The sequence below is a fragment of the Macrobrachium rosenbergii genome, chromosome 23 (genome assembly GCF_040412425.1).
Source record: "Macrobrachium rosenbergii isolate ZJJX-2024 chromosome 23, ASM4041242v1, whole genome shotgun sequence".
In the NCBI taxonomy this organism is placed as follows: Eukaryota; Metazoa; Arthropoda; class Malacostraca; order Decapoda; family Palaemonidae; genus Macrobrachium; species Macrobrachium rosenbergii.
Window position 1 is genome coordinate 53,665,033 of NC_089763.1, and position 13,599 is coordinate 53,678,631.

The 13,599-nt window shown below is 37.8% G+C and overlaps 1 long non-coding RNA gene across 1 annotated transcript; it reads right to left on the reverse strand.

Annotated features, from left to right (window-relative positions):
* Positions 1 to 6,813: 6,813 nt before the first annotated feature.
* On the reverse strand, positions 6,814 to 9,115 carry LOC136851214 (uncharacterized). The gene is made up of 2 exons (XR_010856814.1): positions 9,037 to 9,115; positions 6,814 to 7,444 (listed from the first exon to the last, which is right to left on the reverse strand). It is a non-coding gene; the product is annotated as an uncharacterized lncRNA (long non-coding RNA).
* Positions 9,116 to 13,599: the final 4,484 nt, after the last annotated feature.

A 13,599-nucleotide genomic window follows, 5' to 3' on the forward strand; every position in this document is an offset into this window, starting at 1 on the left:
GCATAGAAAACGGGTCGCCATCATAGAAGACCCGCTTAGCGGGGACTTTACAGACTAATTACACATCATACATAACAAACAATTCTAAGAAATGCTATGAAACCCTAAACTAAGCGGTGTCCTAGAATAAATTGCGATGTATGTATGAACCAACAAACACAGTAGGCAGGTGGAGCTAGACAGCGCGGCGCACACGAACAAACTCACTCTCACTTTCTCTTGTGAAATTCAGTGCAAGATGGCAAGGCAGGAATTAAAAGGGAAACAAGAGGGGTTTCCACGTGGTTGCATTTTTTTTTTAAAAATATACTTCTGTGAAGCAAAGTGGAAAGCAAATGAAGATATCTGAATGGGGCTAAAACCAATTTCTCGGGGAGAAGACAAAAATTATTTTTAAATGACACAAGTTAAAGGCAGGTGTAGATTTGCTCTGCTCCCAAGCATGGGCTGTGAGTGGACTACGTACAAATGCACACACAATGAACTCCACATGGACTCAAATTACTGTGAAATTTGCTTCAAAGGAAAAATTTATATTTGAAAACACTCATCGTAAATGATAAACACTGGCTATAACATAATGAACACTGACTCACTTTCAGTATATTTTTGTGCTGAAATAAGGAAGGATTATGCTTATACTTATCTTTTGATTTCAACTGTGCAATAATTGTAGCATAAAGACAATATCTGGCATATAGCTTCTATAACACTGGTAAATGGCATGAATTCCTCCAACATGCGAGGATTCCGATGGCTCTATTCCTGGACATGCAGTTCCTGGCTAAAACTTTGGTGCAAAAATCATCAGCCTGTGCTTATGACTAGAAAAAAAAACTGTTCTAAGGAGAATTGCAATCGCTTTGACATGAATTCAGAATTAATACACTGCTGGTTCGTTCCCTTTTCCAAAGCTTCTGCCTGAACAAATTTTTTTTAAAGGCTCGTTTTCCAACACTGAAGGATAGGGGGAAAATTAATCTATGTTCAATCCCAAAATAAAGCCAATCTTCAGCAAATGTTGAAAGATCCTGACGAGGTCGCCACTGTTATGAACTGAGGTCCGGGGAGACAATATTGAATATAAAAATGAAGGATTTAGCTAGCCTTGCACCAAACCAGGGACCTCGATCATAAACAAAGGGAAAAGCAATGGTTTTACAGGACACAGGTCACCAATCACATACGTGATAAGTTTACTAATTTATTTACAGCGAAAATAAAAAAAATCAAGAGGCAATCAGTTCACAAGGATAACAGAACACAATAATAAATGGAGTGATTAAAGGTGGGTCACCCAGTTACATGAATAGCTTGAAAGGGGACAATATCATTCAGGCAAGATAAGTGGGCTGAGTCAGACAAGGCTGATCTCTTTGGAGGATCAGGCAAGCAATGGAAATGAGAAAACAGCACATGACACCTTCCTGTAAAAGGAGGGATGCAGGAATTAATATAGCTATAGCATGCAGCTGGGACTAACAACTTACTCAACTTGAATTACTATGGCTGGAGGATGGACTGAATTTACTTACTCTCTTGGAAAGATAAATGAGGTTACAATTTTCACAAAACAATGGTGATGAGGGGGGTGAATGAGACGAGTTACTGTAACAAGGGAGTTTTGAGTTGGAAGGAATGGAGGACTGCATCGAAGGAAGAAGGGGTGGGAGGTGATGGGGGCCACAGTGGGTGTTCATCCTTCAGGTAGGGCAAGGAGGTTGGAGTGCTGTGTCCAGCTCCCACTGAGGTTCCTATGAGGTCATTCAGAGGTGAAACGGAAATTGACAGTCAGCAAGAAGGTTTGAAAGGTGTAACAGGAGGAAAACCTTGCAGTTGCACTATGAAACAATTGATAGGAGAGGGTGGAAAGTAAGATGGAAGAAAGAGAATATGAACGGAGGTACAATGAAAGGAATGAAAGGGGTTGCAGCTGGTGGCCGAAGGGTTTATACTTGTTGATGTTATTCTTCGGGCTAAGCAATTTGCTTTTGCCTTAACTTCTGTCCTATCCTCATGGTAGTGCCGTCAGTGCACCTCACGTGGTCCACTGTAGGCATTACTTAATGTTCTTTGCAGCGTCCCTTCGGCTCTTAGCTGCAACCTCTTTCATTCCTTTGTCTCTGCCTCCCTTCATACTCTCTTTCTTCCATCTGACTTTCTGCCCTCTCCTAACAATTGTTTCACAGTGCAGTCGCAAGTTTCTCCTCACGTTATATTTTTCAAACCTTCTTACTGTCAATTTCCTCTTCAGCGCTGAATGACCTCATAGGTACCAACGCTTGGCCTTTGGCCTAAATTCTATATTCCAATTCCTCAACTCTTTCTTTCTCCGCCGTCTTTACCCCTCAAAGAAAGTTGTTATGATGAAGCTCGCTTAGCAAATCTATTGGCCTTTATAGCACGACTCATATTAAATGACATGACGATTTGTGTAAAAACAGACTTAAAAGCATCCCGAGATGTGTCTTCGTAAAGGAACCCTTAGTGGCGTTTACCGTTTTCCAAATACACTAAGACAATCAATCATCCTAGTCAGTAACCTCCATAATTTTAGTTATTTCTTTCACTATAATGCTTATTGTTCGTGTCTCGTACTAGTTTCTCAGAGTCGTTTCTTTACAATTAACTAATCGTATATGAAAGGTAATAACATTTTACCAAAACCACTCTGTTCTAGAGCAACCAGCTTATTAAAAACCGTATTGAGAATTCATTTGTAAAATATGCGGCCTATGTACCAATAAGTTTTTTATAACCTGTATTTTACCTCATACACTAATTTACAAATTCCTTCAGTAGTTTACCATTTTCATTTCCGTAATAAGCAGGAACGATAGCAGTTAAAGAGAGCCATTAACGCAAATACCATTTCATATGATACATCCACACGAAGCATTCCATGTCAAACGGCAGTCATGTTGAAATCCTCCACCCGTCTCTGATTACCAAGTTCGACTATTTTGCTCATTCATCTCCTATCAGTGTCAAATTCACAAACTCACTAAGCCAATATATCCGTAATAGTTACTATCCTAAACAACCAGTCCTGAAATTATTAATGTTTAAACTGGTTTCATGGATAAAATAGAATAGAATATAGCATTTAAGCATAAGGCCAAGCGCAGGGGCCTATGAGGCCATTCAGCGCTGAAAGGGAAAATTGAGAGTAGAAGGGTTTGAAAGGCGTAACAGGAGAAAATCTCGCAGTTGCACTATGAAGCAATTGACAGGAGAGGGTTGGAATAAAGATATAAGAGAATGCGAACGCAGGTACAGTGAAGGAATGAAAGGGGTTGTAGCTAAGGGGCGAATGGGCACTGCAAGGAGCCGTAAGTAATGGCCCCAGTGCCCAGCATGAGGTGCACTGACGGCGCTACCACCCTACGGGGTTTCATGGATAGTTGTGAAAATAAACGGTCATTATCCTAAACTTTAAATTGAATGGAATATCAAATTTAGGCAAAAAGCAAAGCGCTGGGACCTATGAGGCTATTCAAAATCGAAGTGACCTATTAAACGGAAATCGTTAAAGGAAATTATTAAATGCTTTTGGTAAAAGAAACTTTGCATCCCAAAGCCTTATGTGGTCAACCAAATTTGTTTGCCAAACGACCTCCACTCTCCCGCCCCCAAGCCCACCCCATTAAAAACGTCGCGCAATGCTTTCACAGGAATTTTACTTCAGTATTTCAGAATTTTTTTTTTTATAATCTGAAACTTGAAATTCTTTTCGCCTGCGTTAAGCCCTGTATTTAGTTACGTACCTTAAGGCCTTTGTCCATGGAAGTGCAGGTGACCGCCACATCATCATATTTTCATACCAATGAATGGAAATAATTTCCTTGTACTAGCTCCATGAAACAATTTTATATTTAGTTTTACCTTCTAATTACACACTGTTCTATAGTAGTAAAATTACGGAATTTACATAATTTTTTTTGCTCCCAATGCATTTAACGGCGCTCTTGGTACTGTACATTTATTCATTAGTATGAAGTCAGGTTTCAGCTCGTTGTCCCGGAAATTAGCTAAGGGCATTTGAGTTGTCACAACCAATACCCAAACCACGTTTCCACTATAAGTGCTCAACAAATGGAAGTTTCGACAACTCCATGAGGGTGGCTTACATTAATTTGCTTACGTTTAAAATTTTATATAGGCCTTCGACATGTGTATTCACTCGCACGTGAATACTCTTAAACAGTCTGGTATATTTCTAGATTAAGTAGTTTTTACCTTCAAAATCTGTAATTATATGGATGATAAACCAGATTCCACATACCTTGTTTTCCCTATAAAAATACCGAGGAAGTAGTCAAGAACTGAAAACTCAAGACCCATTATTTATAAATAAAAACCAATTATTATACACGGGCAAATGGCAGGTTTACGAATGCAGAATATGCGAGGAACCTAACTTACAAACCTATCAGGAATTTAATGAAAAGCGCAGCATGGAAAATTTAGAAATGAAATGAATAGAAGCCTATATCTATCTCATAGACATCTTGGATCCCTACGAATATCAGCCCAACACTGAAAGGTTCGCAAATCCGCCCCGTGTCCGCACATTTCCTTGAATTCTGGTTCCTCCAGCAAGTTACGACCTGTAACAGAAAAACAACGGCCTCAGAAAATGTTCTTACGGTAATTACTCGACAACTCCGTAAGAGAACGTTAACTCTAATATTTCTTGAAACAGGTACGATACCTTTTAGTTTAAGGATAATTAGCTTATAAAGATTATAATTACGTTTCTCCAGATCCACTGAAAACTTGTAACCATCTGGAGTAAGATTATCTCGTTCCTTTTATACCATAACTACGCATTAAGGCTGTATAACAAACATTACTGGACAATGCTACTCTGTTTCTGACGCCATTTCAAGTTAAAAATTTTCACTGTACGTAGAAACCACTCAAATAAAATTTGTATATTAATACTTAGAAATGTACTATTCCGAAAATTGCCAAAATCAAATTAAGATAACTCACATACTATGATCAAAGTCGTATTCTTAAAGTTACCTCTGATCTTTCAAGAATTCAGGTAAAAGTTAAAGAAACCGCTGAACTTTAAAATAAAGCAACGAAGTTGTGTAATGTGAGCTCTTGTTAGGCAGGAAATGATTACATCGTAGATCAGTTTTGCCACATCATTATCAAAAAGACTCAACAGCTCCTACCTTAGTGTACTGTACTTACAAAATTATGTATATTGGTACATGCATTAACTGCCTGAAGACCTTTTAAACATTTCAGGTGCTATATAGCAAATAAGATCAACAGCCTGATTGTCATGGGTAGCTTGGCGAACACTAACGTTCATTACAGCACCTCATTCACTAAATTAATGGGTACCAACAATTGCATCCAACTCATATGATATCTTCACTACCTCATTGGGAACTCATGCCTTATGGATAGCATCCCAAACTTACTGCCTGTGTTCAGGAACAGTTCCACAACGCACTGTTCAAGGAAGCATCACAGTCCCCGCTTATGTTATGAACAGCCCCATAAAGCGCTGCCCTTATTCAAGTATAGTAAGAATGTCTGTGCCTTGTAATCATGAACAAAGTCAATCATTGTGCCCATAGTACCATTTACTCACTGTCTATGTTCACGGATGGTCTAACACGCATTTGCCAGGGTTCACGGAAAACAAATTCACTGCCTACGTTCATGGACGGCATGACAAAACTATTGCCAGTATTCGTGGGCAACATCACAAAACTATTGCCAGTGTTCATGAGTAACATTACAAACTCATTGCCCGTGATCAAGAGTAACTTCCAAACTCATCGCTTGCACACAAGTATCAAACATTGCCTGTGTACATACAATAGGGCTGCGTCCATACGATCGAGCTTTGTTCGACGAACTTTGTCCGATGTGACATCAGAAGCTGAGAAACAGCGGGCAAACTCAGAACTTTGCCCACTTCTGCTTGTCGTCACACCGGTACAAAGTTCGTCGAACAAAGCTCGACTGCGTGTGGACGCAGCCTAACACTGTTTATAGAGAAAACTTTGCTTGTGTCCCTAGGGAAAACTCTTTGCTCGAGTTAGAGTTAAAACTCTGCTCGTCTTCAGAGAACGCACTTATTGCCAATGCTCGTTAAGAAAAACCTCATTGTTTTCATAAAGTAACAAGCTCATTGTCTGTGTCCGAGTAACAAACTCACTGTGTTCATAGAGTAACAAACTCACTACCTGTGTTCATAGAGTAACAAACTCACTACCTGTATTCATAGAGTAACAAACTCACTACCTGTATTCATAGATTAACAAACTCACTACCTGTATTCATAGATTAACAAACTCAATACCTGTGTTCATAGAGTAACAAACTCAATACCTGTGTTCATAGAGTAACAAACTCAATACCTGTGTTCATAGAGTAACAAACTCAATACCTGTGTTCATAGAGTAACAAACTCAATACCCGTGTTCATAGAGTAACAAACTCAATACCCGTGTTCATAGAGTAACAAACTCAATACCTGTGTTCATAGAGTAACAAACTCAATACCTGTGTTCATAGAGTAACAAACTCAATACCTGTGTTCATAGAGTAACAAACTCAAATGCTAGGGGATAGCATCATACACTGCTTATTCTAATAGTATCAAAACTCTTGCCAGGGAAACTGATACAGGACAACTCATTCCCGGAAAACTCATGGGTAGACAACTCATACCTGGACAATTGATATCTAGGACAGCTGACACATAGGACAACTCATGACAGGCATAAAGTGCTAACGCTTTAATTTTGAAAGAAAAATGAAGTAAGAATAAAGCAACAATTAAAAGAATAACTTTATTTTGGGGGAAAATGAAAACTAAAAAACAAAAATTTACTAAGACAAGCTTAGTGCAGATTATGTAACAGCTTTTACGAAAGACCATCTGGCGTAGATCATACTTTTCATGTCAAGTTATGGGTCGCTTGATGCACACTTTGTAAACCTGTTTTGAAGTTATTTGCGCCTCCAGTTCCAAATTAATTTTTTTTTCTGAACCAAAATCGCTTCCAACTTTAGTTTAATTATCGATTTCCATTGAATTTTGTAAGGCATTATGAAAACCTTCAAGACTTTTATTTATAGTCATGCCAGTTAAAGTCATCTCTGAAATATCCCACATTTCAATTGAAATATTGAAGCCAGACTACGTCTCCCAGCGCCTCTTCCTTTTTCAGGTCCTATGTAAATCACTTCAAAATACGACAAATTCTTGCACTGGCAAACTATGGTCGTCGGGCAGTTCTCCGTATGCAACAATAACATCAGTCACAGGTAAAAATCATCCAAGTGCTGTAAAGCACTTCATCTTTAGACGAAATACTTCCTGTATCACATGGGTCCTCCTCAGCCGTCGTCTGAACGCGCGCTCTGCACATCCTTACTTCACATAGCCATGCTTTCCTCGATTTATCTGCATTCGGAAAATTATATACATACTCATCATCCACAAGATTAATGGCGCCTCGCTGAGATTTTATATATGGCACTGAGGGCTAAAGAAAATTTAAAAACAGTTGAAAAGTTAAATACAAAACTGACTGACTTGACAAGTGTACAAAACATAAGAAAAATATCGTTGAAAAGCTATGACGACATTTTGCGAGTTGTTTACTGGACAAACAGTAAATAGCACGAATTATGAAATTTAAAGGATGCTAGTCAATTAAACGGTTAAATGATCACTGTTACGCCTATAAACTAAAAACTTAACTATTTACTTTATCAATGATTATTTTCAAGTGGGCTTTAAGTGAAAATATTTATACCTGCTATAAGTAGCCCTAGGCATCAGCTGTCCTAGATATCAACTGTCTAGGTATGAGCTGTCCGATATGAGTTTACTGGGAATGAGTTGTACTTATCAGTTGCCCTAGAACCTCAAAACTAATCAACTCAACTTTACTACACTTAACTTTACTACACTTAACTTTACTACACCCCACTCAAGTGAACAGGTATTCCAATTCTATGCAAAAAAATACCCTTGGCTTAATTTCCATACTTGCAAGAATTGCTTTCGTGCTGTCTGTTAACAGGAGCTGAAAGCTCCTAGCTGTGTGTTACTGACAAACTTCATGAAAATAATTCCATCTGCTAACAGCAGAAATCCAAACGTAACTCTGGACAAACTGTCTGGGGAAAATTTTGCACGGTTTTGAGGATTTTCAAGAGATTAGCTATTGGGTAAGCAAGCCCTATTATCGTAAGTGATTCCTATAACCAGAAATCTTCGGTCGCGAGAAAGGAAATGCCAAGTTCGAATCCTCTGAAAATTCTATCGAGTCTAACATCAACTTGACGCTGGGCAAAACTTTCATGAATATTGGCCAAAACTTTACTGAAAACCTAACCACAAACAATCCATTTTCAGGAAGCTAAAATTCTAAGATAAAATATACCAAGACGCCAGACCTGTACATAAATTGTTTTAATGATGAATATTCCATTTGATGGCATAACCATTCTTATTTTAATCAAATCTTAGGGACCTTTTGCAACCTTTACCGAGTGGGAGGTAGCCAAGCACAATTGAACACCTAATACCTATCTGAACTTGCAAGATAACTAAGCAATAGATTAAGTCCTTACTAACCACCTGAAAGAAAGTTTGATTAGTTCAAAACCACCCAAGAATCTGCATAGTAGGTCATACGACCTACTACGCAGAACATGGGGGCTCCCCCACCCCTCTCGGGGTACCGCCCCTAAAGGGGTGGAGGATAAGGTATATTTGTATATACTGTTCAAGAACAGTATATACAAATTAAAAATTTACAAAAATTTATAAAGTAAATTTAAGAAAAATAAAATTAAATTTATGAAATTTACAAAAATTAAAGTAAATTTAAGAAAAATAAAATTAAATTTATGAATTTTTAAAAGAAAATTTGACTAAATTTATGACGAATTAAAAATGTAAATTTAACAAATTAAAAGTAAATTTATGACATTAAAATTTTTTAGAAATTTTTAAACTTGCCAGAAAAAATACCTCCTACATACCTGTTGCTAAACAGCAGCTTTACCATGCGTGAAGCTTTACCGTTAGGACATGCAACTCCAAGTCAAAGTCAGACGAAAATCCTGGAAAAGAAAGCTTTTAGAGCTGTGCTTAACTTTATATCTTGTAAATTTTGGACGTTTACTCGTATCAGCTTATGGGTAAATGCCCACAAAAATCATTAGAATGACTGCCAAATATTCGTAGGAGACTAAATACGCAGAAAGATTCGAAAATCCCCAGAACAAATATACCATATTAGCAATAATATAATAAAGATCCAGTGTTACCTTACAGAAGCCCTGGGTTTATTATAGCTTGACCAACGAAGTGACAACAATCGATGGAAATCTCAAACGCCAACTGTGGTTTAGTCACGTGACAAACGGTTTTTTTCGTAAACCTTCACAATAGGAACAATTACGCTACGATAAATTAAGGAGGAATGGAATACGCCACTCCTGAGGAAAAAAAAGGAACACTTAGCAACTCCCCGTTAAACGTCTACCGCCAGGAACGATGTTACACGAAGCCCAAAGGCTTAAATTTCCGCCGTACAGCCCGAGCTGGAAAGACGTTATCATTTGCCAAGGACTCTAAAGTCTTAGCAGTGTCTTGCTTCTTGGAACATGACCGTATGCGATCCATGGATACCCTCGAAATCGCCAATTCTGAAAGTATAATTTTTATATCCTACTCCCTTCTTTTACCTGTTTTTCACAGAAGTTTAAAATAAAGCACATGATGAATAGATTTTCCTGAACGTAACTCGTAATTTCTTTTAGGGCTCACGAAATAATTGCAGCATAAGCCTGTCGCATATTTCTTTTCATGATTTGATGAAATAATTTTAATTCGCTTGGATATTTTATCATAACGATATATAATGAAATATTATATAATATAAATATATATACGTATACACATACTCACACATATCTATATATGTGTTTTTCTAAAAATATAATTGGATGCATTACATAAAACTTGCTACAATGGTATATGATTAGCAACCAAGTACAAATGAATATTACTGTAATTAAACGTACTTAGCTCTTGCATTGCTGCTGTGAAACTGATATCCTGAGTTTTTCTAAACGACGTTTATATACTTTTTTTTTTATTACTGAAAAATACAGGCTGCTATTTGTGGCTGCTGTGTTATCTCACTCAAAAAATTAACCGCTTCCTTTGAGTAAAAATTGAAAAATCCCCGTTTTGGGAATTTGTTTAAAATATTTTTCTACTGATTTTTCATTTTCCTTTTGTTCACGTACAAATGTTTCATTCTGTTATATATATATATATATATATATATATATATATATATATATATATATATATATATATATATATATATGTATATATATATATATATATATATATATATATATATATATATATATATATATATGTATATATATACACATATATTTGTTGTTGTATGTAAATACATACTGGATATATAAACTAAAACAGAGGGGCTACCAACAAGTCTCATAGGTCATAAAATAGTTAGCTGCCAACAGCTGAGCCACTGTTATGTTGGGATTTCATTAAAAACATCAGTTATGCAAAGGTTTGCAGCCTGCAAGGTAAATCCCTAGTGTGAGAACAATCATTTGCCAATTGTTCCCTTGGTGGGTTGTTGCCACCTCACTTTTGTTTTTTCCTTTGTAGAAGGAGTTGATGTCTGTCATGGGGTGCTTGACAGCGTTAGTACTCAAGTTCGTGGTAGCAAGCAGTCAGCAGATGGGTAGCAGCAGCAGGTATGCCTGCCTGGGACCCCCCATCGTGTATTATATATATATATATATATATATATATATATAATAAATATATATATATATATATATATATATATATATATATATATATAATATATGATGTATGTATATATATGTATGTATATATATATATGTATATATATGTATATATATGTATATATATGTATATATATATTGTATATGTATGTATACCTCTTGTATACAAATATATATACATATAAATATATATATACATATATACACACATATTAGCTGACCAACCCGATTTTCTGGGATAACTATGAATGACAACCAATAAATCTCTCTCTCTTCTCTCTCTCTCTCTCTCTCTCTCTCTCTCTCTCTCTCTCTCTCTCTCTCTCTATTTCTTTAACAAGTTGTTTATGCAAATTACTAGAGAAAATGGTAACTGCTCGACTAACATGCACATTCAAGAAAATAAAATTTTGACTCCCACTCAATTCGGGTCACAGTGTAACAGATCTACATTAGATTCTCTATCTAACTTAGAAGATCACATACGAAGAGGATTGAACGACAATAAATTACTATAGCCATCTTTTTTTTTACACTGAAAAGGTGTATGTTACTACATAGAGGTATGCAATAATAAAAAGTTACATAACAAACAGCATCTGCAGACATTTACCCAGGTTTAATCAAAACTTTTTGACAAAATGCAATTTTCAAGTGAGAAATGCTGATGTATTGTCAAGAACATTTCCACTTTCGAAAATGGTGTTCCACAAGGAAGTTAGGAAATAACCAGTGGCAACCACTGTTTACTTTAGCAATAAATGACAACAGTAATAATCTACCTATTGGAATTAAAAGTAACTTGTATATGGATGATTTTGCCATATATTATTCAGCATGTCGCTTAAAACTATAATAAAAATAGATGAATGGTCTTCAACATACAATAGAGCATATAAGCCGAAAAGGCCCACACTACGCAATATACACAAAAGGATCTTAATCAGAGTACGGAGTGGGATATGCTGAAGTATCCCAAGACAAAATTTATCAATTTTCCATACCTGATAATGCTGGGAGATGTCTGATGAGCATAGATTTACCTCAATATGCCTATCATATGGACCTAGATAAAGAGCAAGATTCGAGGAGGTAATTAAATTACTTATATTACTGTCAAGGGGAATAATTACTTCATTAATTAGCTGAATTCAAGGAAACCCATGACAAAATAGTGAAAGGTGAAAACAAGTAGAGAGAAAGAGATAGAGGATAAGGGCGTATTCATCTCAATTTCCAGACGTTCCTGATGCAATTTGTGTCTGCTCTAGTAAAAGCATGAGTGGGGCTCTTCCCTCTTTTAGCAGAGTTTGGCAGCCTTCACCAGTGGATGCTTGTTGTCAGCAGTCACAGGTAAGAGGAAGGCTGCCCTGAGGAAACCCTTGTAACGGATCTTGGGAAGGTAGGTCTTGCCTAGGCCATGTCTCAGCTGCTACTGACTGACTTTTTTTTTCTTCTTCTTCTTCTTTTAACGTGCTTTTTTCCATCTTTTGTATACCAGAGTAAAACGAGGATACAAACTCTTTGAAGGACCTTGATTTGGCTTTGGGGTAGACCGTAGTCTCGATCGGCTGCCCTGCTAGTGTATGTACATGTATTGTACCAGTCACCAGCTCCCTTTCTCCCAGCAGCGAGGAGACGTTGCGTGGTTAGGTCGACATTTGACCTCTACTAGGTCATAAAATCTTCTCCTCCAAATGGTTTGCCTTCCGGCAATTTCCTTCATCGTACGATTTTGGAACACAAAAGAAATCTGCCAGCAGAGAGAGAACAGAAACAGTAGTGTCGAAGGGGTTCAGCCAAGTTAATTACTTAGGTATTTTCTCTGGGGGATATTGCAAAGGGGGTGACTTCGGGCATTGCCAAAATGGACCACCCATGCCTCAAACTTATTTGGTTGTGCATCTGCACTTAACTCTCCCTTGTTTCTTGACTAAATTCCTGGGCGGAAAGGCCCTTTGCCAACCACGCCTTCCGGACGATCGGGAAACTGTTAAGCCATGCGCCATAAGTTTGTTTTTCCTTACCCCCGAGCTGTGGAGGAGACGTTGGAGTTGATGCCAGACTTGGTCGATTGCCATTCGTTAGTGACAAAATGGTTCGTGGTAGCCACTAACACCACCGAGCTACTTGGCGGTTTAAATTCAGCATTTCCCTTGATGCCCTCCTGCCCTGGCCACTCATATAGTGGAAAAAGCCCAAATCACTCACGGAGTGTTGCGAATAATAGCAGATATGTGGGAAACTCTTCAAGATGATTGTCTGGGGCGGAAAATAAATCCCCGCCCCTCCTCGGAAGGAACAAATTCCCCTAAAATGGAAACTTGGCAAGCCCTAACTTGCCATTATTGCAAGAAAACAGGGCATTCCTCCGAACAGTGCCGGAACAAGAAACAGGCTCCTCTCCGGAAAACCGGAAATATCGCCTGCGCCCTCCACAGGGGCAGCGCTTTTTTTCACTTTAGTCAGACCTTTGCACGGCGTTGCTTTATGGCCATTCTCCCGCATGGGCGAAATGCCTAGGTTAACAAATCAACTACTCCCACCTTCGCCTTGGCGAATTGTTTCAGATCCCAAGTGATTAGGCCCTCCGCCGTTCCTGTTTGGCCCCTCCGCTGAGTAGCGAGCCAGCTATCACTAATAAGGACTCGGCTGATTACGTCTCCCTATCCGATCTTTTCCTATGAGCTATCGTCAATAGACAAAAACTTGATCAATAAATAAATTTAAAATGATACTCCT